Below are 22,242 nucleotides of genomic sequence, written 5' to 3'. Positions count from 1 at the left end.
TCACACATTCTAGCCTGTTGGAGGATGGTGTGCTAAGGGTGATGTAGCATTAGGAGAAATACCTAATGTAGATGACAGGGTGATGGATGCAGCAAATCACCATGGCGGGTGTACAACTATGTAACAAACTTGCATGTTCTGCACGTGTATCCCAGAACTTAAAGTATAATTAAATTTAAAAAAAAAAAAAAAAAAAGAGTTCTAGGTAGCTGAAAAGTACTTGTGGCCTGAAGAGCAGACAAAAGAAGTAACATAACTATATGCTTAGGTGGATGGTGAAGGAAAGATTGTTAGTCAAAACTGCTAGAAAAGAGAGAAAAGGCATCACAAACAAACTCACCTTTAATCAAGTATATTCTTGATATGGTTTGGCTGTGTTCCAACCCAAACCTCATATTGAATTGTAGCTCCCATAATTTGCACATGTCATGGGCATGACCTGATGGCAGGTAATTGATTCATGGGGGTAGTTCTTTCCCATGCTGTTCTACTGATGGTGAATGTCTCATGAAATCAAAAGATTTTATAAAGAGTTCTCGCCGGGCGTGGTGGCTCACGCCTGTAATCCCAGCACTTTGGGAGGCCGAGGAGGGTGGATCACGAGGTCAAGAGATCGAGACCATCCTGGTCAACATGGTGAAACCCCGTCTCTACTAAAAATACAAAAATTCAGCTGGGCATGGTGGTGTGTGCCTGTAGTCCCAGCTACTCGGGAGGCTGAGGCAGGAGAATTGCTTGAACCCAGGAGGCGGAGGTTGCGGTGAGCCGAGATCGCGCCATTGCACTCCAGCCTGAGTAACAAGAGGGAAACTCCGTCTCAAAAAAAAAAAGAGTTCTCCTGCACACACTCTCTCTTGCCTGCCACCATGAAAGATGTCCCTTTGCTCTTCCTTCACCTTCTGCCATAATTGTGATGCCAGCCCAGCCATGTGGAACTCTGAATCCATCAAACCTTTTTTTCCTTACCAATTACCCAGTCTCAGGTATGTCCTTATTAGCAGCGTGAGAACAGAATAATACAATTTTTCTTAGCCTTTCAACTAGCCCTTTTTGCTACTTTACAATACAAGGGAGTTCTAGTGTATAATGATTCATCTACCTTGAATTTTCCCTTTTAATGTTAAAAAATATTTTATTGAAAATAAATTAGAAGTCACCATTTAAAAATCTGATTGTCTATAGCATAGTATGTTAATTGATATTTTGCCTTTGCTTATAATCCAGCACGTGCAAAATACTTGTATAAATATGTTATTTATGTTGATCCTTACATAAGCTCTATGTAAGGTTCATACACTTAGGAATTCTAGGAGTTTTCACATATCCAAGTTACATAAATGCCCATTACCTAAAAGGCCACTTTTCTCTTTTATGTCAAAACAAAGTAGGCCAAGATCTTATGCTGTTTGTCTTCAAGAGATATTTTTTGTTTGGCTGTTTCTTTGTTTGCTTGCTATGAACTTGAGTTTATTCCAGAAATACTAATATGACTTTCCACAGACTATTTAACTATTCTGTAAATTCATCTTGGGTGTCCCTTAACACCCTAGTTAACCTTTACTCTTGTGCAGGTCACATTTATGCATTGAAAGCTGGTTTCCGCAAGCTACAGTGGCTCTTTTACGTCTTCACTGCAAATGTGGGCTGACATACTCCCCTCAATTTTCTACAGCAAAGGTCGAGATCTATTTGTAATTTTAAATGGGATTTTTAATAAAATCTTTGTTGTAATGGAATGGAATCATGACACACAGAAACTGAAAACTGAAGGGACCTTTCTTAAGTCTACAGCTCTAACAACCTTAACTACCTCACCTTTGTCCCTTGTAGCATGTCTCCCCTGCCTCAAGTCCTGCTTTCTACAACTATAAATTTCAAAGAAAGTTAAACTAATTTTCAAAATTGCAATATTATTATGCAAAGCAATTTAGCCTTATTTTCCCATGTCATCTTATAATCTAGATTTAGCTTGGTACAAACAAAAGACGCAGTAAGTGATTCTCCAATACAAGGGACAGCACTCTGCCACTGAGAGTATTTTGCCTTTTTATCCACAGAAAAAACATTTGCAGGTGTTTTTACAATAGCGTTTTTTCCACTCTACTAGCAGGTAACTTTAAAAAAAAAAATGCGGTTCAGTTTCAACTGTAGTACCTTGCAACCCTCTGTTACATTTACTTTACAAATAAAGAAACAACTTATAAGAATGTAATTTACCCTAGTTTAATTCAACAAAAATTTATTGAACACCCAAATTATGCAACTAACAAATGGTGAAACTGAAACAAAATCTAGGCCTTCAGACTCTTCATCCAGATACCTTTTTTTCTTCCACCCTCCCTTGACAGTTAAAATAAAAATACTGTTTTCAACATAATTCAATTATCCATTTGACTGTTCTAATTGACCTATGTTGCCAACTAAGTTAGATTTTTGTTGAATGTAATTTCACATGTGTATTTGTCTTCTATATATCCTCTTTGGTAAAATGTTTATCTGTGTGTTTGGCCCGTGTTTGGCATACTTCTGTGCATTGCGATTCTATTGGAAGTCAAATTTCGGGAGCCTTTATGATGTTGGTTTATTCTGCTTGAATTACCTGGTGTTGCTGAAGCTTCCAGTTGTTCTTTGCTGATGCTGCCTGACAGACTAAAGCAGACTAATCAGGCAGGGTAGTCTGGTACCTCTGGGTGGGTGGGGGAAGGAAGCCTCCAGCCCACACTGCAGAGGAGTGCTTCCCTGTCTGAGTGTTTGTTATTTGGGGATTCCTTTTGTGTGGAACAGAAACCACTTCTGAGCAGGGGTGGCTTGTTGAGACAGCATCCTCTCATCCCCTCTGTCAGTTCCATAAGCCTGTCTCTATCTCGGTATCTCTAAGCAGGGGTAAAATGTCTCAGCCACAATGATAATGATGAGGACTACAATGAGAAACGAGGGCATTTCCCTGGCAGCTTATCGTCCCTACTGATCCTACCTGTAGGTGCTGCAGTCTGGCTTTCTTGTTTGGACTCCCACTCAGTCCAGGGGAGAAGTTAGCCTGCCTGTCCTCTCGTTTGGTTTGGTGTCGGGAAATGCTGGCCTGGATGCCTCTCTTCAGTTGGTTTTGAAGAGGGGGAACATAAGAAGCCCTGCCCTATGTTCTTCCAGTTCTTAAGTCCCAAACAAGTTCACATTTCTCTTACCAACTGTCAGAGCTCTCCTTTGTTTGTCTCTTCTGTTACTTCCAGAGTTTCCAGTTGTATTCAGCAGGAGGAGGAGGACAAGAGGAGCTATGCTATCTTATCGAGACTGAAAGTTCTACACAGTATGTTACCTCTCAAACAGTGTTTGCCTCATTTTTCCAAATGTATAATACGTATTTATTGACATCCTAAAATTATATAGTTCTGATAACTTTTTATTCGGAATCTGACAATATATTACTCTTGTCACCATCTTTTTTTTCCTTTGCCTTCCACGACCCATTAATTTCCTAAACTTCAAATATCTATGTACACATATATATATATATACATATAATATGTACATATGTTTTGTTTTATTGTGATCAAGTTTAAAACCTGCTTGTTTTTGAAACTTGTCCATGAGTCACACAGATTCCCAGATTCCTATAAAATCCCATAGATTCCCATCTCCTTTATATATCCAAAAATTAATTATAGTCTATCTTATAATAAGTGCTAAACTTATCTTCCTTATTCTTAAGAATGGTCATCTTTCTAGAACAGTGTTTCACAACTGGGAATAATTTTGCTTCTTCCCCACACCACCCCCATAATATCCAGGAGGTATTTGGGAATTTTAGGAGTTTGATTTTTTTTTTTTTACCTTTGAGCCCAGTGCTACTGGCATCTAGTGTGTTAAGGTCAGTGAGGCTGATCAATGTCTTCCTATACAAAGGATAGCGCCCCCTAACCCACAATAAAGAATTACCTGCTCCAAAATTTTTAAAGTGTTGAGGTTGAGAAACCCTGCCCCTATTTGCTGGCACAATGCTTCTCCATTGTTTGTCAGATACCAACAAAAAAACTACCTTATTAACCTCATTTTTCTATGAAATAGAAAATGTGTTCCTTTTTTTTTTTTTTTTAGTATTTTCTCGTTTGTTTATTCTCCCTGTTCTAAAGGGCTAAATCTTTCTACTTAGTCCTTTAGACATGCAAATATAATATTTTGCTTTCTCTTCACCAGACACTCTGCACAGGGTAAGTTCATCTATGTGCTCCAACATGAAACTCCTACCCACCAGGATGTTACTTTGAGAGATTAGAATCAATTTTTAGAAAAAAGATGTGTTCTGTAGAACTGTCACCCACCAGGAGGTTGCCTCGAAAGATGACAGTCAAAAGCATGCCTGCTACTCTCTCTCCTCTGGAGAGATTTTGACCACCTTTACAACCTATTTCTGCCCATGAGGTTGCCAACTTGACCGGCCAGGACCTAATACACCAAAGTAGCATGCAGATTCCCCACCCTTGCTCCCTTCCTCTCCTTCCTTTGAAAAAGTTCCACATTCTGCTTCAAATCTGAAGTGCTATCCTTAAAGGCAAGAGATCTGTACTTCTTCCCCTAAACTACCTTTGGAATAAAAGTCACTTTCTTTGTACAAGACCTCTCTCTTGTTAATCAGACAGCACTGAGTGACTGGACCTGCTTTCAGTTCCAAATCAACTTGTTTTTCCTAATAGGCAAAAACTATTTACAGTCCCATCTTTTCAAAGACACACTCTGGACATCACCACTTCACTGTTTTCAAATTTGACAAACTAATTATGCGGAAAACAAAACGCACTACATTCCCCCATTCTTTATCCATTTAAAAAGAGTTAACTTTATCATAATCTCCTTAGTCTTTTAAATTAAAAATTAGAGAACCAAATTCAACTTCTCTTATCTCTAAAGTCTCACATTTAATTAACTAATAAAATTGGTCATTTTATGATGCAACTATAAAACAATTTTAATTGCCCTTTGAAGTTTTTGACCTAAATATCTAGGGCCTTTGCACATGCCCTTTCTTTTTCATAAAATTTTACTTTCACCAACTTTTTTAAGCATTAAACTTTCCAACGTATTATTTAAGAAGCAGATCGAGTACGATTTTTATACGACCATTCTTGGACTCTCATTCTTCTGAGCTTTCACAGCATTCCCGTAACGTCCCTCGTGTTTTATTTATTCCAACATCTCCCGTGCTAAGCAGTAAGCTTATGGAAAAAAAATATTATTATTCATCTTTATATCTCTAGTACCTAGTTTGATGCCCAGAAAAATGATACTTACTTACTGAGTAAATGAATTAACAGGTAGGTAATGGGACATACGTATGAATGTAGACAAATTAACACAATTCAAATTGAAGTTTATAACAGACTCTTTTATCAATGCCAATGTTAAAAAAGCCTTCTGAATTGCATTTGCTATCACAAAAAATACTTAAAGTATACATTAAAAATAGATTTAATAAAATTAAAATACAGTTTCAAATATATTGAAATTTCCATCAAAGTATAAACTTTTATGAATTTTGATCTGTCAAATGTGCCCTAAGATATTTCTCTAATCACGTATGAACAAACACTACACTATATAGGCCACTCACAATAACATTCATAAATAAATAAGTAATGGATATTTTAAAATTGTAAATTTTTGCACATCAAATTCAACTCAAGCAGAGGTAGTCATGACTACAGAATTTGAAATAAACTAATATTAATAATTTCTCTTTGCTACTACAAATTCGTTGAATGTGTTCTTATACAGTGATTAAAAATAACTTTTGGTATTATTCAATGTTCTTAAAAGGTTAATTGTAATACATTTTACATAATACGTATTTTCTATATTTTTTTCTAAAATTATGTTAAGGCAGCCTAGTGATTTGCTGATTTATTAATGTTTGTACTTTAAATAATATGAGTGCTTCTTTCCCCATATCTAAATGTTTGAAATGTGCATTCAGGAAAAGAAAAATATGTCCATAATTTACTAATCAAATTTATATCCCTTTTTATTGTCTCCTTAGCCATAAAGTGATCTGCAACCTATTTTTTAGAAAACATTATATTCCCCTTAGTAAAAGGGAGATAATTTGAAGTTTAATAAGAAAATAGAAATAATAGTAAATCATTTTCAGATTATAAAAGTTTACTAATGCTAGCCTATGGTTGCCAGCCTTCAGGCCATTTGTTTTCTCATTCTCTTTACATGGGATGGTAGATAGGAAAAACGAAAGACTTAAAATTAAAACTGGTCATCTTTCTTTGTTACTAATCTTCTAAAAATGTTTCTGAAAGAAAATATCAATATAATTATGTTTTAAATTACCTATTAAATTTAGTAATTTCTGTGTCCTAAACCATGGCTAATGAATTGAGAATAATAAAAATTAAGATATTCAGAAAATGTCACCATAAAATATAGTGATTTGGTATGTTTATTACTTTGATCTAAGGTCACTTGGGGAACAGGTAATGCTGGCAGAAGCTTTCTCAGAGCTCCGCTCATCTGCTTAAAGATGGATCTTCTAAAAAGAACTCGATCGTCATGAATCTCCTCCACAGAAATATTGTCAACAGGGAAGATAAATTTGTGTCAAAGGAAAGAAGACTGCTGTGGCTTCAGGCCCAAACAGACTCTCACTTATTCTTCTGAGAACTGCTTCAAAAAAGGTTTTATTACCTCAGAGACTTTTTATTGACATAACAAAACAACCCTTATTCACCATGCATTTTCTTTCCTTATCCTCCCATAACTTGTTGCCACCACCACCCAGAATCACCAAGCCCCTATACTTCTCTATAGCTCAGGATGCTATATAAACATCAGTGATCTTATCGTTCTGTGAGTCTCATATTTTGTGGGACTTCCATGCAGATATATATAATTAAGCATGCTTTTTTTTCTCTCCTGTTATGTCAGTTTAATTCATAGTTTAGCCAAAGCAACTAGAAGGGTGAAGAAAAGTCATTGTGTCTAATAAAGATGGGGTTGTGCTATGTTTCCCAGGCTGGTCTGAAATGCCTGAGCTCAAGCAATTCTCCCATCTCAGCCTTGCAAAGTGCCGTGATGACTGGTTTGAGTCTGCGGGATTGGCCAAAAGTCATTTTTTGTTACCCCACAAAGACTTACCAAAAAATGACTTTCAAAGTATAACTTCTGATTCAAACCTGAAAGAAAAATATTGACTAGAGACATCATTCAATTAAAATGTTTTTATTTATATTAATAGAGAAAACTCTCTTAAATGATTATTCATGATGTTTAATGGCACATTTCTACCTTACAGAATTTTCTATGTAACTTTCTATGAATGTGAATGTATTGATTTATTCATTTATTATTTCTACATTTATAAAGTACTTGTCTTATGTGGAAAGTCAAGTTTGATAATGGTATTACAAAAATGGTTGATGCTTAGCCTCACTCTCAAGAAACTTACAGAGTCATCGAAGAGAAATACATGTATAAACAACCATTTATTTTCATGAGGGATAAGTGATTGTGAGATCTCCTTATTTCAACAACCCGATCAATATTAAGCCAGACATACTAAAAATTATTTTTAGAAACTGATGTTCAGATGACATTTTGTGAAATGAGAAAAAAATGCAGGATGTGTGAACAAAATGAGTTTTAACTACAAGAACAAAGGGAAAGAAACCATGAAAAGTTTAAAAATCTTCTAATTCTAAAGATGATTAGCCACAGTAATTCCCCTTATGTCATTTTAGCATTAGGGGTACCCAATAATTTTTAATCTAGTAAGTGATTGATATTTGATTTGAAATCAACTAAAAATTAATTCTAGGGATTTTTTAATTTCCCGATATAAGAATTAAGATGGATATTAATGGATAAGTAGTCAATGGTATTTTCTCTCCAAGTATAGATCACAGAAATGAGGTCTTTACACATACACACAAACATACATGTGCACACACACACGCACACAGAGAATACATGTTTTAAAAAATTGCTTTCCATTTTCTGTCATATTCTGTAATAAAGAAAGCAAACAAACAACAACAACAAGCCTTTCATTCCTTTTTCGCTACATGTGCCAGCTGGAGCTCTTTTGCACCAACTCAAAGCCAGTGGAACTAAATCCTCTTGGCCAGTGGACTAAAAATTGCTTTGCATTGTAGACACACTTTCTTAGAGGCCAGTATCTTTAGGATTATGTATGGGCAGTGACTTAATGTAATTTATCTGCCTGAGATTTGTGAGCATTCCTACAAGACTCCTTAGCAGATCACTTTCAGGTTTCTACTTTTTAGAGAGAGAGGTGAATAAAAAACTGGCTGGAAAAAACAGTTTGCAAATAATTAAAAGTAATTTTGACGGGGTTATGGAAAAATCTGTCAGTAATCTATCCTCTAGACTAATTTCAGAAATGGCAGAATGAAAGAATACTACAAAGTAGAAAAAATAAAAACTGGAAATAAATTGGTTTAATTAAATTTGAATGATATTTTCTGAGAATTATTGTTTTTATTGCACATTTTTGGTTCTGTGCTGTTTATTAGGATTCTGAATTTACCAACTTTGCATACAATAAACTAAGCTTGTGGGGGAAAATAATTTTAATTTTGTAGCTATTAATTTAAAAAAATTGAAGGCCGTGGCAGATTTCCAATCAACATTGCAGGTATTTATTTTTTCCAACTAATACTCCAGAAACATTTTAGCAAGCCTTTATAATATATAATGTGAATTGTTATATTTTGCAATAAATAGAATGTCATGTCTGTCATGCATTCAAAAGAGTAATCACAAATAGTTTGGCAGTATCCAATTATTAAAGATCCAAGGTTTTGAATAACAATTGTGTATTTTATTTTCTAACTTTAAAAAAAATCTAATTTACATGGTGGCATTATATTTACTGGGTTCCAAATAATTTATGTATTTAGAAAATATTTTTATTCATGTATGCTTCACAGTAGAATGCATTTAGTTTTTATTTTTGTAAAATAATCATTTGTGAAAAACTCCCATTGAGTTTTTATTTAAAACTATTTTTAATTTTTGTGAGTAAAACATAGATGTATATGAGCTATTTTGATACAGGTATACAATGTGTAATAATCCCATTAGGCTATATGGAGTATCCATCACCTCAAGCATTTATTCTTTGTGTTATAAACAATCAAATTATACTTTTAGTTATGTTAAACTGCATCACTAAATTATTTTTTATTATAGTCACTCTGCTGTGCTATCAAATGCTAGATCATACTTATTTTTTGTAACTATTTCTGTAACGATTAACCATCCCAACTTTTCTTCCATCCTCTCACTACCCTTCTAAGTCTCTGGTAATTATCTTACTATTCTCTATCTTCCTCCAGACCCCAGAATGGTAGATCCACCAACAGCTTGCGTGGCGCACCTGAAAAAGCCACAAACACTCAACACCAACCCATGAAAGCAGCTGGGAGGGAGTCTAGATCCTGCAACCCACAGACGCAGAGCTGCCCAAGGCCATGTGAACTCACCTCTTGCATGAGCAGGAACAGGATATAAGACACGGAGTCAAATATCATTTTGGAGCTTTATGATTTGTCCCACTAGATTTTGAACTTGCATGGAACCTGTTACTCCTTTATTTTGGTCAATTTCTCCCATTTGGAACAGGAGACTTTACCCAACGCCTTTACCCCCATTGTATCTAGGAAGTAACTAACTTGCTTTTGATTTCACAGGTTCATAGGTGGAAGGGACTTGCCTTGTCTCAGATGAGACTTTGGACTGCGCACTTTTCCGTTAATGCTGGAATGAGTTAAGACTTCGGGGGACTGTTGGGAAGGCATGATTGGATTTGAAATGTGAGGACATAAGATTTGAGAGGGGCTAGGGCAGAATAATATGGTTCTGCTGTGTTCCCACCTAAATCTCATTTTGAATTCCCACGTGTTATAGGAGAGACTGGCGGGAGTTAATTGAATCATGGGGCAGGCCTTTCCCATGCTGTTCTCATGATAATAAATAAGTCTCACAAGATCTGATGGTTTTAGAAGGGGGAGATTCCTTGCACAAACTCTCTTCTCTTGTCTGCCGCTAAGAGAAACTCTTTTCTTACACCTTCTGCCATAATTGTGAGGCCTTCTCAGCATTGTGAAACTTTAAGTTAATTAAATCTTTTTCTTTTGTAAATTGCCCAGTCTCAGGTATTTCTTTATCAGCAGCATGAAAACAGACTAATACAATAACAGAGTAAGGACTAGGAACCAGGTTTACTTACTATTAGTTTATTATTTGTATTCTTTTTCTTAATTGGCTTCCTTCAAAATAAAGTAAAAGAATTTTTTAAATAAACTAAATAAGTTAATATAATTGGTGTGTATATAAGCTATACAGTTTTCAGGGCTTTCGAATTACATATATGCACTATCATCACTAATGTATATTTATTTTTTTCTCTGTTAAAGTTTATAGTTATTTAAAGTGGAAAAGCTACTCTATAGAAGGTCACCAAAACTATATCTTTTTAATTTCTTCAACTTCGAATTTTTCAGATGTGTGTGCATGTGTGTGTGTGTGTGCATGTGTGCTCGTGTGTTTGCATGTGTGCATATACATAACCTGTGCATAACAAAATCCAAGAATTAGATAGAGAGAAACTTTACCTTCAGGAACATTATGTCAAGTCTCCATATGCAAGCCTGGAGTCTGAAAGTCTGAAGTCCTGCTTGCCTCAGCTTATGTCTCCCACCCGCTGCTTGCATTGACCATTGTCCCTGATCACCCAGCAGAGCTTCCCCAGACAAGCCCCTCACCCAACCCTGCCATCTTAACTGTTTTTATGATAATGTGAACACCTCTCACCCATCCTGCCATCTTAACTGTTCTTATGATAATTTAAATACCTCTCAACCAACCCTGCCATTGTAACTGAACTTGTGGTCATGTATATTCTTTGCCCCTACCCCCCACCACTATAACTGAACTTACTCTGCAACACCCCCATCCCCCCAAAAAACTTCCCAAACCTATAAAACCAAATCCTATCTTGCTGCCCTTTGCTAATGCCCTTTTCGGCCTTAGCCCACCTGCACCCAGGTGAATAAACAGCTATGTTGCTCACACAAAGCCTGTTTGGAAGGTCTCTTCATTCAAAGTGCACATTTTTCAACACATACTATAAAGTGTATGTGGAAGATACATGAAAAAAGCTAGAGGTAATTAAGTAAATGAAAATAAAAAGCACGATAGGAAGTGAGAAAAGGAAAATTAATTGCACAAAGAGATCATTTTATTGATTCAAAGAATTGGTCACATTTTAAATTCGTACTTTTTTACCTGTCCCATTGATACTATGAAATAAACTCGAAACATTCGTTAGAATGTATTTCAACTTTTCAGCCACTTGTGTTAATTCCATGTATCCTATGCAATTTTTATTTAATCCTGAATAAAATGCCATGCTGTGGCTTAGATAGCTGGAGACCAAAAAATAATGGAAGCGTGTTCAGTTGTACACCATATAAAAGTAACAAAGGCAGATTTGGGACAACTTTCACTTATTTGAGTTCTAACTATGTTTAGTTTGTGTTTTTAAACAAAGTATGATTACAGCAAATGTCCTTAAAACACCTTTTAGTCATAATCTCAAAATTGATTAAAGAACTTATGAACATATTAATATAGAATTCAAATACAAATAAAAGGGTTTCTTAATTTTTCTTCAGCCAGTGTAGTAATTTACCAATAAAAAAAGGTGAAACAAACAAAATCTAGTGAACTGTGTGTTTCTGTTCAGGTTGCTAGCTTCCTAAAAGTGTTGTCTGCTTGACAGGATATAGGAAGTGTTTGGGCTTGCAGAAGTATAGAGTGATATTATTTCCTTACAAATAGATTAGCTAAAGAACAATGATCTTAAACAGATGATTCAAATTGAGAGAAGTATCTAAAATTTGAGAACAAAGACATGCAGTGTCTTGTTTAATACATGATAATAATAATGTAGCCTATTAGAAAAAAAAATTACCCATATAGCTCCCCTGCTGTAATTTCTACATTCTCGTTGTAAGGATTTGCAATTAACCTTAATTAGATTACTTTGTTTTCCCACGCAGTTTTAAATTAATGTAGTAATTAGCAATCTTTAATTTTGAGCTGTGTTTTCACCATTTGCAGATGCACTTTTAGCAAACATCCAAAGCATATGCTTTTCCAGTTGGTAATAAGTCATGGTGCTGTTGGAAAATCTTACTTTTATTAGGCTTTCTGTTTCCTAATTGCTGGAGCGGTTCTACAAAACCTTTTGTACTTGTAAATATCACTTGTACATATTTGTAGCTGAGATTAAAAGATAAGGAAACTCCCAGCTGCTAGAAACAAAGCCAGAAAAGTAAATTAAGGCAAATACCATAGTTGTCCTGATGGATCTTAGACCAATGGCAAAGGGCCTGGTTTTCAATATTTACAAACAAAGCGAATGCATGGCTTCAGGCCTGCCCAATGCATAATGTTGGTCCTGGGAATCTGAATTAAACCAGGACTTTTGATTTTTATTCAATCATTGAAAAAAGATTGGAAAATTCCTATTCACAAACAATTTTTGGGTTCTCAGGTAGAAAGAAAAAGACACATCTCATGAGAAATTGAAAGTGTAAGCCTGTCCTAGGTGCAAGCTCTAAATTAATGCTACTCATTTAGTGCAATAATCTCAAGTTTAGACAATAACAATGAAGAGAAAATCTGTCCCATGCAGGTAAAACCACTGAAAATATAATGGGAAAAATCTTCTCTAGAAAAACTATTATATATGGGTTTTTATCGGGGAATAAAGAGAGATTACTTTCACTGAAGAATACCTCAGTAAAAATGTTATGTGTCATTTGAGGATATAAATAATAAGAAAAGAAATTCAGCAAAAGAAACAAACATGAGAATTTATTTTCTAGTTATAAGAAGTAATAAAATAGTATAAAAGAGATTATAAAATTAACATGTTTATAATGAAACATAAATAGAACTCTTCAGGCAAGAAAAAAATACAAAGAAAAAAAGGACGCTGTGACAGTGACATGTAACTGACAATTAATTAAACAGATACCTATTACTTGTTCAAAAACAAACAGATTCTCAGGCTTAATCTAATAAAAAAACAAAAATTGTGAACTTCTGGTTGTGTTTATGAAAGAGCAAAGTTTAAAGTAAAAGAATGAAAAATGATATATTATAAAAACACTAAGCAAACAAAAGTTTCTATAGCTAAATTAATATAGACAAATTAAACTTTAGGTCAAAAAATGTTACAGAAATTAAGACACAGATGTCTTAATGACGAAAGGATCTATTGAAAAGGATGCTAAAACAATTCTAAATGTTTATGTACCTCATAATTTAAGCTCAAAATATGTAAAGCAAAACTTGACACAACTGAAAATAGAAATAGGTGAATTTACAATCACAGTAGAAGGTTTTCACACACAGTACTGATCGAAAGAAGTAGAACAAAAAATTGTAAACAATACAGAAGATTTGAACTTAATTCCATATAAAGAACTCTACACCAAACATATGCCAGGTAGATATTTGCTTGAAGTACACATGGAACATTTTCCAAGATATATCATACTTGACATTTAAAGTAACTCTTAACATGTGTCAAAGAATTAAAGTCATAGAAATTATTGTATCCGACCACAGTGAAATAAATCTAGAAATCAATAATATAAAGAAAACTTTTAAGAATGATCTTTTTGAAAATTAACACATATTTAAATAACCCATGGATCAAAAAACCAATCACAACATGAACTAAAATATAATTTTAAGTGAATGAAAATTAAAATAAGACATATAAAAAACATGTGGAACACAGCCATAAAAAAATTGTAGACAAATATACAGCCTTAAGTTACAATATAAAAATTAAAACCAGACATGGTGGTATATGCCTGTAATTCCAGCTAGTTAGAAGGCTGAGGCAAGAGGATTGCTTAAGCTCAGGACTTCAAGCCAAAGTGTGCAACATAGTGAGAAACCATCTCTAAATATGAAATAAAATAAAGTAAAAGATTTTAAATAAATGATCTAAGCTTCCTTTCTAAGATCATAAGCAATTAACAGCAAATTAAAATGCAATGAAATAGAAAGAAAAAAAATAATAAATTTAGAAGCAAAAAAAAATAGAAAGTTATACACTAGAAAAAATAGCAAAACCAAATATTTATTTTTTGAAAGATTAAAAAGGATTAAACCTCTTACAACAATCATCAAAAAAGAGAAAAAAATAAATTAGCAGTATCAAATTTTAAAAGGACATCATTAAAATTTTTCTGGACATTGGACCTGCCACCGCCTCCCGCAGCCTCCTGCCCGCACCATGACCCAGCGGGTGCCCCAGCTCTCCGTGCCCGCCGCACTGGCCCTGGGCTCAGCCGCGCTGGGCACTGCCTTCGCCACTGGCATCTTCCTAGGGAGGCAGTGGCCCTCATGGCAAGGCCTGCGAGAGCTGCACCTGCTTCCCCGCGAGGACAGCCACCTGTGGCAGTATCTCCCATGCGGGAGCACCCGGTGCTGCGAAGCCTGAGGCTACTGGCCCTGGAGCAGTCGCAGGGGGATTCCATGATGACCTGCGAGCAGGCCCAGCTCCTGGCCAACCTGGCGCGGCTCATCCAGGCTAAGAAGGCGCTGGATCTAGGCACCTTCACGGGCTACTCCGCCCTAACGCTGTCCCTGGCGCTGCCCGCGGATGGGCGCATGGTGACCTGCGAGGTGGACACGCAGCCCCCGGAGCTGGGGCGGCCCCTGTGGAGGCAGGCTGAGGCGGAGCTCAAGATCGACCTCCGGCTGAAGCCAGCCCTGGAGACCCTGGACGAGCTGAGGGCAGAGGGCAAGGCCGGCACCTTCGACGTGGCCGTGGCGGACGCGGACAGGGAGAACTGCGCTGCCTACTACGAGCGCTGCCTGCAGCTGCTGCGGCCAGGAGGCATCCTCGCCGTCCTCAGAGTCCTGTGGAACCGAAAGGTGCTGCAACCTCCGCAGGGGGACCTGGCGGCCGAATGTGTGCGGAACCTGAAGGAATGTATCCGGCGGGACGTGAGGGCCTACATCAGTCTCCTGCCCATGGGCGATGGCCTCACCTTGACTTTCAAGATCTAGGACTGGCCCCTAGTGAGTGGGCTCGAGGAAAGGTTGCCTGGGAACCCCAGGAATTGACTCTGAGTTTTAAATTCGGCAATAAAGTGGGGCTGGGACCTCCTGAAAAAAAAATTTCTAGACATTTCAAAAAAATAAATATTATGAACAGCTTCTTGTTAATAAAACTGACCATTTTAAATTAATTCACAAATTCATAAACTTCTTGAAAATTCACCTTAAAAGAACATGGAGAAATAGAGAAACTTGAAAAGTCTTGTGCATATTAAATAATTAAATTTTTACAAAGAAATTTATTCTACAAAGAAAGATCCACACACAAATGACTTACTGGTGTAATCTTCCAAATATTTAATTTAAAAAATAACAAAATTTACCCAGCTCTTCCAGAATGTAGAAAAATACGGAACATTCCTTACCTGAGTTTATAAGGTCAGAATAACTTTGAGATAAATGTCTGATGATGACATAAAAAAATTACAGGCAAATATCTCTCATCAATATAGATACAAAACACCAAAGGCAAATATTGATAAATTAAATCTAGGATATATAAAACAGATTTGATTATAACTACCATAATGTGGTTTGATTTAATATTAGAAAATAATATAATTTACTATATTAACAGAATAAATGATAAAAGTAATATGATCACCTCAACAGCTGTGGGAAAAGCATTTAAAAAATCCAAAATTTATTTGTTACTTAAAAATATCTCATAAAAGTGGTTATAAAAGATCAATTATTTAAAAGTATCTTTTAAAAAGTTATTGGTAATATTTTGTATGATTCTGAAAATATGATAATTAATAATAAAATAAAACAATTATAAAAATTTCCATAATAAAAGTATGTGAATTTGTTCTCTCTCTCTCTCTCTCTCTCTCTCTCGCTCTCGCTCTCTCTGTCTCAGTATCTTATTTTACTGAACCACAGGTAACTGAAACCATGAAAATCAAAATTGTTGATAAGGAGAAACTATAGTATTGTATTAATTTGCTTAGGATGCCATAACTAAAGACTACAGATTGCGTGGTTTACACAAAAGAAATTTATTATCTCAAAGTCTAGGATCCAGATGCTGGCAGGGTTAGTTTCTGATAAGGCATTTCTTCCTGGTTTACAGACAGTTGTCTTCTAACTGTTCTTACACTTTATTTCCCCTGTGCATAAGTATACACAGAGACAGAAACACAGAAAGCACACTCTCTGATGTTTCTTCCTCTTCTTGTAAGGACACTAGTCCTATCGGATTAGGATTCCATGCTTAAGATCCACTTAGTCTTAAATACCTCCTTAAAAGCTCTACCTCCAAATAGAGTGACATTTGGGTTTAGGACTTCAATATATAAATTGGGAAGGAAAACAATTCAGTCCATATTAGATATCAAGATATATAACGTTCATAAATATAAGTGTATTACTGGTGAAAGAAAGAAAAAGACCAGTGAAGAAGAATAGAGTTGAGAATCAAACCAACAAATATATAGACATCTTAGTTATAAGAAAGAATCCATGAAATTAAGTAAAGGATAGTTATTAATACACGGTGTAAAGTCAATTGGATGTTGATACTGTAAAAGAAAAAAAATATCCTTAACATCTGTATTAGTCCATTTTTCCATTGGAAAAATGCAAATTAAAATTATAATAAAATGCCACTATTCTTTCACCACAAAACTAATATTTTTTTAAAAATATGTTCTATAAAGTTTTAAAAAGACTGTTGTAGACACTCAAACTTTCATACATTGTCCTTGGGAGTGTCAAGTGTTACAATCTCCTTTGAAATCTATTAGTAGCATATATTAAATATCAATATAAATACATATCATCATACAAAAATTCCACATTACCTAATGGAAGTTTTTATTTCTAGCTACTAAAATAACGTGCAAAAATATTAATGTAGAGTTTGTAAACAGCCAAAAAGTTTGAAAACAACTCAAACTTTCTCTAATAGTAGAAGGAATAAATACATTTTCTGTATTTATACAATGGGATGTAAAACTGCAATAGAAAAATTGGCCAGGCAAAGTGGTTCACATTTGTCATCTCAACACTTTGGGAGGTTGAGGCAGAGAATCACTTCAGCCCAGATGTTAGAGACCAGCCTGGTCAAAACAGTGAGACCCTGTCTCTACAAAAAGTAAAAAAATAAAAAATTTAGCCAGGCATGGTGATACACACCTGTGGTCCCAGCTACTCAGAAGGCTGAGGCAAAAAGATTGCTTGAGCCCAGGAGGTTGAGGCTGTAGTGAGCTGTGATCACACCACTGCAGTCCACCCTAGGTGACAGAACAAACCCAGTCTAAAAAAAGAAATTAATCAACTATTATAAGCCACAGCATAAATGAATCTCAATGATATAAACTTGAGTAAAAGAAGCAAGACACTGTAAGTGTAAATTCAAATACATGATTCCATTTATCTGAATTTCAAGAATAAGCCAAACTACTCTGTTATGCTAGAGGTCAGGATAGTGGTTACCATTCAGAGGGTGTTGACTGAGAGGTGAGAAGAGGGACACTTCTCTTATAGTGGAGTAAAATTCAGGTCACAGTACTCCAAAATATGGCGTCTTGGCATTTAAGGAAACAGCAAAAGTAGGAAGTATCGGGAGCACGTCTACCAGGAGCTCTCGACCTGCAAGGGGGTTCCAACTTGGATAGGGGGGTGCACGGAAGACAAAGAATGATAGACAGATGGGGTCTGGAGGGTTGAAAAGCATATGCTTTACCAACAACTTTATTCGTGCTCAGGGTCAGTATATGTATCTTTTTTAGGTATGTGTCTACGTGAGACAAAGGGGTACAGAAAGTCTTAAAGTAGAAAAACCAACGTGATAGGGTAAGAACAATGGAAAGGTCAGATACACAATTAACCGGAACAGGTAGTCACACTATCTCATCTAGGGGCAAGTCATTTAATTAACCAGAACAGGTGGCCACATTATCTCATCTAAGGGTAAGTCATTTATCTTCTAGAGAAAATCAGCAAAGTCGTAAAACATGTCTTAGTAGAAAACTCCATTATTGCATGTCTTAGTAGAAAACTCAATTATCGTACACAATACATCTCATGACTTCATGGCCATCTGGGGATTGCCCACAACTTTAACTTTAACCTAGTCTCTCTCTGTTCCTGCTTTCCGATAGTTCGACTCCCTCAACTGGAGACACTGTGTCTGGGCTCGAGCCCTACATATTGTGAGGCCTATTTTTGGGGTGCCTCACACAGGAGCATTCCCCACAAGGAAGGTTATTGCCCCGTTTGCTTTACCTTTCTTTCTTTACTCCCCTAAATCATGCCATAAAGTAACTATCTGACCTTCTTCTAAAGTAGATCATAAGATCTACATTCCCAAGGGGTTCTACCTATACCTAAAGAAAAGGAAGGACACCAAAGAAGCCAAGAAGAATATTAACAGACAGGCCTTGTTAGATTTTCATAGCTTATTACCACTAGATCACAACCTTTGTCCTCCAGTCATACTTCTGTATGACTGATTATAAAAATACACAGTTTTCTGGGGCCAGGTGCTGGGACCCTTACCTGTAATCCCATTCTTGAGACGGTGAGGTGGGAGAATCACTTGAGTCCAGAAGATTGAGGCTGCAGTGAGCTGTGAGCGTGTCACTGCACTCCAGCCCTGGTGAAAGAGTGAAACTCTGTTTCTAAGAAAACAACAACAACAAAAAATATGTGTGTGTGTGGATGTGTGTGTGTGTGTGTGTGTGTGTGTGTAAATATATATAAACACATATTTGTTTATATGTTTGTGTACAAATATGTTTGTATATATATATATACATGCACAGACACACACACACACACACACACACACACACACACACACAAACATGCACAGTTTTACCTGTCTGGGTCTTCATTTCGGTGCCACATAAACCTTGTAACATTTGTGTGCTTTTTTATTGTTAATCTCTTCTTTTTAATCGAGGCCTCAGCCATGAACCTTGCAATGGATAAGAAAAAGAAATATATTACCATTTCTTCTTTAGAGTGGAAATAGTCTTTATTTTTATACAGGTAGTGGTAATAGGATTATACACATATATAAAAATTAATTAATTGGGCTGTACTCTTAAGAATACCAAACTTTACATTGAAGTCAGAAAGGCAAGAGAAAACTTTAAAAATAAATAGTGATTTAAAGTCATTTGAGTGGTACTATATATAGTCTATAATATACATAGTCCATAATAATATATATAGTCTATCCTATTTATACATTGACTATAGTCAAAGTAAAATATATTGTATGTATATATTATAGATACACATACTACTATATATATAGACTACTATATATACATACTATTATAAATATTATATAATCTATTATGTAGTCAATATATAATATATGTTACGTATATATTACACATATATACACATACTATTATACATAGTCAATCAAGGAAAATGACTGAGACATGTCCCAATCATTTTAGGAGGTTTATTTGGCAAAGTTAAGCACCTGTTTCTGAGAGAAAGTTATGTATCTTTTTCCAAAGATGATTTTGAGAGCTTCAATATTTAAAGGAAAAAGGGTGTGATATTGAGAAATACAGAATTCTTTGTGTGGGGTTAGGTAGGAAGGAACAGTCTTTCATGCCTTTGTCTGGCTCAATGAATCTGCATTTTTACAAAAGATAAAGTAGACAATAGGGCAGAGGAAACAATCAGATATCCATTTCTCTTCTGTGGGCAGAGGGATTACTTTGAGTTCTGACCAGTGTCCCTGCACCTGTGAAGAGAGCTTATCACACAGCCATGGTGAAATTTAACAGAAATGCTTCAGGGTAAAGATCTTGAGGCCCAAGAGGAATTTCCTTGCAGGCAAAATGTCAGGGAGGTATGCAGCTTTTCATCTTTGTATCCATCTTATTTAGGAACCAAAATGGGAGGCAGGGTTGCATCTATCTATCTATCTATCTATCTATCTATCTATCTATCTATCTATCTACCAATCTATCAATCATCTATCTATCTATCATCTATCTATCTATCAAAGAGACAAGGCCTAACATAAATTCAATTTTACCCCACATAAAAGAGAAGAGAGAGGAATGTGCAGAAACAATAAACAATATTTAGAAAAATAACCACTGTCAGTTTGCCAAAAACTGGCAAGAGCTATCAAGCCATAGGCTGAAGAAGTCTTACAAAGGAGGATAATAAAATAGTAAAAATGATAAAAATTTTTAAAAAAAGAGAAAGTGTTAAAACTAGCTGGGAAAAATAGGCAAATTGCCTTTACGAAAACAAAATAGGACTGATATATATTAATGTGTTATAAAATAATTTAACATTGGAAAATACTTTATTAAATACTAAGAAAATAGTCAAAACATAAATTTTACTCTTGGCTCTGCCTCTGAAAAGTTACATGAGCAGCACTCAGTTTTCTCATCTATAAATGGAAACCAATATTTCATTTTTTAAAATTGTATAAGTGCAAGATAAGAAATACACTGTTGGAGAGTAATTTGTTTTTGAATGACAGGGAAGGGAAATTAGGATTTTTTGTGACCAAAATGTCAATAAGTGTAGAAAGTGTGATGCAGCTGCTAAATAAACAAACACACAAACTATTAGACTTTATTAAAAGAAATAGGGACTAAATAAAAGAAGGTAATAGTTTTAATATATCCTCTCTTGGTTTGAGCACATCAGCCATGTCCAATTCTCAGCAGTACTTGTTACTAAGAACATGATGTGGAGACGGCATTATGGAAAGCAGCATAAAGTGGGATTTCAAAATTATGTCAAAGTAGGAATTAAGATGACTTAGAATTTTTACCTTGGAGAACAGTATATTTAGAATGGGAATGGGTTTATGATACAATTATCAATTACTAAGATTTGACAGTCTGTCAAGGGAAGATCAAGTCAGTAATTATTTTGCATTATTTTAGAAAACAGAATAAAATGGAAGTTTTAAGAAGGCAAATACAGATAGCTTGAGTTCAAAGCTTAATGACCTTCTTTAATCACTGTGTGACCTAAGATGTACTAGTCAGGATTCTCCAGAGAAACAGAAAAATAGATTATTAGGTTTTTTTTTTTTTTAAATTATAAGGAATTTGCACATGTAATTATGTAGGTTGACAAGTCCAAACTCTTCAGAGCCAATATTTCCGTTCCAGTCTGACGATCTGAAACTGTTGTAGAATCAAGAATAGTTGATATCCCAGTCTGAAAATCTTCAGGCAGGAGAATTTCTGTTATTTAGGAGAGAATCAGCCTTCTGTTCTATTCAGCTCTTTAACAAACTGAATGACACCCACCTATGTTGTAAAGAGCAATCTGCTTTACCCAGTACACTGATTTAAATGTTAATTTCATCCAAAAACACCCTTATAGAAACATACAGAATAATGCTCAATCAAATATTTGGGCACCTAATGGCCCAGCCATGTTGACACATAAAATTAACTGTTGCATGAAGCAAGTTATTAAACTTCTCTCTGCCTTTGTTTCCTCATCTGCAAAATGGAGCTATTAGTAGTGCCTAGCTCACTGGCTCATTGCAAGAATGGAACACAAAAACGTTCAATAAATATTAAGTAGCATTGTTTCTAATGCTCAATATACAAAGTTGTCAAATGAGTATAATAATTTGTTATAATATGATAAAAGACTATGAGCCAGAAGCAAGCTATATTTTGACCCAATTCTAAAGTATAAGAGCAGAAAACCAAAGCTTATCCTTACTTTACAATATTTTTACATATAGCAGCCTAAGAATAATTTTAATAATTGACAATTGGTAATATATTTTAACAGTATTTTTAGTAGTTTATTAAATTACATTTAATAAAGTTCTAGAGAAACTTTAGTTTGTATTTTACTACAAAGTAATCAAAATTAGATTATTTTAGTATAATTATAGAGAATTATGTCTGAAGTAAGACCAAGAAAGCTATTTTGAGTCACTTAGATGGCTGGATTTTAGAATAACTTGAAGTAAATATATTTTTATCACATCAAAGTACATAGAAAAATGCTAAATAATAAAAATATCAGAAAGATGTCTCATCAGGTTTCCTTGAAGGGAGAGGTAAAAGTCATTTGTAATTACCAGTAGACTTACAAAAT

The 22,242-nt window shown here is 35.2% G+C and overlaps 1 pseudogene across 1 annotated transcript; it reads left to right on the top strand.

Moving 5' to 3' along the window:
* The first annotated feature begins 14,341 nt into the window (after positions 1 to 14,341).
* LOC108285638 lies at positions 14,342 to 15,220 on the top strand (annotated as a pseudogene). The gene has a single exon (XR_001817664.2). The product of XR_001817664.2 is annotated as a catechol O-methyltransferase domain-containing protein 1-like (transcript).
* The last annotated feature ends 7,022 nt before the right edge of the window (positions 15,221 to 22,242 follow it).

The sequence above is a fragment of the Cebus imitator genome, unplaced genomic scaffold (assembly GCF_001604975.1).
Source record: "Cebus imitator isolate Cc_AM_T3 unplaced genomic scaffold, Cebus_imitator-1.0 Scaffold305, whole genome shotgun sequence".
Taxonomy (NCBI): domain Eukaryota; kingdom Metazoa; phylum Chordata; class Mammalia; order Primates; family Cebidae; genus Cebus; species Cebus imitator.
The sequence above is the reverse complement of the archived record's forward strand: the minus strand, read 5'-3'. Positions and strand labels throughout refer to the sequence as shown.